The following is a 4,713-nucleotide window of genomic DNA, read 5'->3' as shown; positions in this document are numbered from 1 at the left end:
TAACCTTTGAAACGCTTTAAAAATTGGCCATTGTAACTTTAGTCTGTGCAAAGATAAATAAAACCTGACCAAAATATGAGAACTGGCGACTTGTAACCTTTGTTACATCGTTTACTGACATCTAAAAGTTCCATTAAAGGTTACTGTGTTTAGAGTGTATGTAAGAAATATTGTAGAGTCGCGCAGTCGATGCACGTTAAAACAAAGGTCCCCTAGGAATGTCGGCCAACGGGAGGCATTTACCGCACGCACGTTAACTGTAGAGCATCAGTGCGTCGCCAAAATTTCCGCTCTGCAAATAAGCTGAGGCTCAGTGGTCAAGACGCTCGGCTACTGAGCCGGAGTTGCCTAGTTCGAACCCGACCGCGGCGGCAGCGTTTCCATGCTGGCAAACGCAAAGGCGTCCGTGTGTTCCGGCACGTGCAGTGCACGTTAAAATCCTCCAGGTGGTCGAAATTATTCAAGAGCCCTCAACTACGCGGAATCTCTTCCAAACCCTTATTTTCCCCCTTTCGCCTACGGCGCTGGCCGGGTGTCCAAGGAGAAGTGTGATAATTACGAAGCCTCTCCTTTTCCTGTGAACCAAATCACATTTTTCTTTACTTTTAATGAGAATACAATCGCCAGACTATTTCACACGTTAATCTTTTTGTGTTCTAACCTATACATTCACTTTCCTTCAAACTCACTTCAGCCGAGGCGGAAATTGATATAATTAATTGTTTTGTTGCGAAAGCAACATTCCGAACGCCAAAGCGAGACCTCGGATGGCAGCAGCAAAGCCGTGAAGAGGCGTAGCGAGCGTCTCCTCCTTAAAAAAAAAAAAAAAAAAAAAAAAAAAAAAAAAAGAATTAGCCTGTCATGACATTTGAATTCACGTTATCCCTATGGCACGGGCAGGAGCTGTCACTCGGGTCGCTCCTTTCATATGGGAGGGTGATATCGGAATCAGACTGCCAGAACCGTTTGCATTCTTGTTACCGCTACGAGCAGCAGGTACGTCCATACGCTTCAACCAAGTTGGTTGAAGCGTGACTTTATATGTGGGATGGTAGCTTACGCTTTGGCGTCATACCCTTAAAGACTCAGCTTAAGTGTCCCCAATAATGCAGCACCTTACAGTGATAGGGCGTGATAGGGGAATAATGTAGCAGGCAAAAGAAGCTTCCGCCGTTGTTTTCGTAATTAAACTATAGGGTTAACCAGAGCTGGACCACCGCTATTTTTTTTTTTTTTTTTTACGCAGGGAACTAATTTAGGGACGATGGAGGAAGAAAACTTGGGGGAGGGAGTGGTAAAGCGGTGCTTGAACGTAGTTATACGGCCGAAAGCTGTTGCGCATTGTTTTGCACGATTAAGAAAGATTTTAAACGGTTTTAAGTTTCGAATTCGGGCACAATCAGGCTTCGCATTAAGAGTGACACAGCACAACCTTTAATAACACCTTATAATTGCGCGATTATGTATCATTTTTTGTTGGACACCTACATCTAATTAGGTCGAGGTCATTCGATCCACAGAGGCGAAATCCGAAGTTGAAACCCGATTTGTACACTTTACGCTCTAAGGATTTGTGAGACGCTTAAGCTTCGCCCTAACAGCAACACGATAGCGCCTTTTCAACGACATTTCTTCATCACTTTGATGTAATATTTTTTTTAAATTTTGTTACTGTAACATCAGTACACGCCACAAACATATGTTAGTAACTAATATCCGCGTTCACTAGGTGCCCCTCTAGCACACTTGGCAAATATTACCCTTCATAGACTATACGTTGTATGCTCGTCTGGCATGCAGATGGCCGGCTACCACTGGGGATGAGATTCGGTCTGTCTTTTCATTTCAGTGCAGGGGTTGGCGCGTACGCCAACCCCAACTACCAAAAATTTAGTGCTCCAGCTTCTCCGGTTGGAGAAGTGGCGGGCATCAGCCGACCGCAGTCCAATGGACGGCCTCCACCCGGGAACTCGGCCTTTCTGAAAGCCGAGTTCCAACACGATGCAGTAATCACTTGCTGTCTCTCAGTACCAGTACAGACCCGGCCTACAGCGTCCGCCAATATTGCTTCAGTGCGGACAGCTTCCTTTCGAAAAAATATTCCTCACTACCTGGCTGGTCGTTGTGGAAACAAGACGCATGTGAGCGGTAGACATATGTTGCGCGCGTCTGATATTCGACTATGTGCAGAAACAGAAACTTTTTTAGGTAAACTGCACAATTGATAGGCTGTTTCAGTTTATTTTGTTCCTCCTAGAGGCACTTGGTCATGGAGCAGCGAGCTCACGTGATGCACCTGAGCACGGAGCCATGCACTCACGTGATGAGCGTATTTCGATGATGACGATGGGTGTGTTTAGAGCCAGGCGCGCTTCGTTGACTGGCTATGCATCCGGAAGCGATCCAGGATGCCTTAGACCGAAAGCAACGTAGACATGAATAGAGTCATCACACAGAGACAGAAAATAAACAATGAAGGTGTTAGCGGTAGCATTGCACTATACCCATTCGAAAGAGATTTAACTAGCTGGAGAGCTTGCTGCATGACATCGCGTGGTATTGCCCTTTATTCTTGCGATATACCTCAGATATAGCGACAAATCCCTGAGATTTTGAGTCCTAGAAGTAAGCTTATGATCACCGGGATATTTATTTGTTTGTCTCCATACCTACATTCCCCCGCACACCCATTATTTTATAGGGCCTTTACAGAATATATTTAATAGTCTTGCTCCGGGAAGAAATGAAGGAAGAAATTGAAGAAAAAAAATCTAGGTTGACGCTCTGGTTTCGCCTTAATAAGATGCGAAATGCCTTAACACAGCCTGTAGCTCATTGCACGCATACCTTTATATAAAAAATTGGTTCACAAAGAAGGAAAGGCGCAGTATCTCTCACACTTGTTCTGTTGACACCTGAACCGCGCCGAGAGAGGAGAGGAAACTGCGAGTGAACGCGGAAAGAGTGAAAGCGGTGCCGTAGTGGAGGGCTCCGGATTGATTGTAGCGAAAGCTACATTGCCCACGAACGAGGAGTTTCGCGTGGCGGGAGGCACAGAGCCGTTGCCTAGCAACCTCCGCAGCTGGCGGACGCCGCGCGCTCGGCGGGCCATCTGGCAATCAAGAAGCAACCATAAGAACAAGTAGGTCTCGTATTTAATAGAACAACAACATTGCTAGTTTTACAGATACTGCGCCTTTCCTTGAGCCTATAAAGACATTGACCTTAAAACTATCCCTTGATGACGCTCATTACACGGATGGCAGTTCGGCAAACAAAAAGTCTAGAGGATTTGGACACCCTTTTAAAGTGTGATGAGGCGCAAACGTCTATTGCGAGGGGGGGGGGGGGGGGGGGGGCGAGGGTTCTGAGAACGGGAAGAAATGACCCGAGGTGGCAAGGAATGCCGCAGAAGGGCCACAGAGCTGAGAGGAACGAGAGACTCGCTAGAGCAGGTCGACCCAGCCTCGCCTCCCGAGGGACGACTGCTTGAAAATACGAAGACAGGTCGCTAGCCGTGCCGGCGCGCATATCGAGCGCGCCGTGTAAACAGTCATCATCAGCGCTGCCTGCAGTTATGGTCATCATCTCCCACCTTAAACACCGGATCACCGCAGTGGCGTAAAGACGCCACCTTACGACCGCCGGGTGAGCGGGGGCATCCACCTCTGATTAAAGCTATTACTGGCCCTATTTCGTGTGGAATTCCTGCTCTCCACCTCGAAAAGAGCCGTATAACTGGGGCATCACACGGGCCTCTATCCCGGCCTCGGCGGCAGCTTTTCGCTGGAGGCGAAAAGCAAGGCGCCCGTGTGCTGTGCGATGTCAGTGCACGTTAAAGAACCCCAGGTGGTCGAAATTTCCGGAGTCCTCCACTACGGCGTCTCTCATAGCCTGAGTTGCTTTGGGACGTTAAACCCCACAAACCAACCAACCAACTTGGGAACGGTCAAGTGGAACAAACTTGCTCATAAATGGGAACAAAGGGGGGCTTGGGCAATATGTAGTGCATTTATTTTTTCGAGAAGTTGCATTGCGCTTTATGTTCCTTCGGAATCAAAAGGATGTTTTTTTAAGGACAGTAATATATTCCGGTTGGGCCGTCTGCATGCTGCCCGAATTTGCTTGCTCCTCTTAAACCATGAGTGGTGCAGTGAGGGGGTACCTGAGTTAAGTGGCGCTCTCCTACAGGATGTTGCACTTGTGATTCTCTATGGACGACCTGAGTAATGCCACGAGGAAAAACGTGTATGGAGACTTAGTCGGCATAATGCTTCCGGTGCCGATGTACCAATTCCCGCTGTGCAGAGGCCCAGGAGGAGACCTCCTCAAGAGAGTTAAACGTATGCCAATATTACCGTCAGTAAAAACGTTTTTCTTCGAAATTCACACTAATACATACCAATACAAAACATGGATGCACGACAAAGGCCTTTTTGTCCCTTTCTAGACTAACTCTTTCATCTGTCATAAATCTTAAACAATAGAACACAAGCCATGAAGGGTCGTTGGTGGCGGTTGTGGTGGTGATGAGATCCTAACCGGCATGGTAAAACACGTGGGCGTCTTTTGCATGCCGTCTCCGGATTTTAACCTCGAGTGACGGCGTTCTAACTGCCGCGTCCTTCAGTACCTTTCAGGCCATCAACCTCCCGTAACTCTATGGTGGAGCTCCGTGTGCTGCCAACGGTGGCTTCGGCGCAAAGTTGCGCC

General features: G+C 47.7%; 1 non-coding gene across 1 annotated transcript; it reads right to left on the bottom strand.

The window, feature by feature from the left end:
- Nucleotides 1-1,851: 1,851 nt before the first annotated feature.
- LOC146205659 (U1 spliceosomal RNA) lies at nucleotides 1,852-2,010 on the bottom strand. Its single transcript, XR_014704620.1, has one exon. It is a non-coding gene; the product is annotated as a U1 spliceosomal RNA (small nuclear RNA).
- Nucleotides 2,011-4,713: the final 2,703 nt, after the last annotated feature.

The sequence above is a fragment of the Amblyomma maculatum genome, chromosome 1 (genome assembly GCF_055883805.1).
Source record: "Amblyomma maculatum isolate TAMU_Amacu chromosome 1, ASM5588380v1, whole genome shotgun sequence".
In the NCBI taxonomy this organism is placed as follows: domain Eukaryota; kingdom Metazoa; phylum Arthropoda; class Arachnida; order Ixodida; family Ixodidae; genus Amblyomma; species Amblyomma maculatum.
This window is presented reverse-complemented; position numbering and strand designations above follow the sequence as displayed.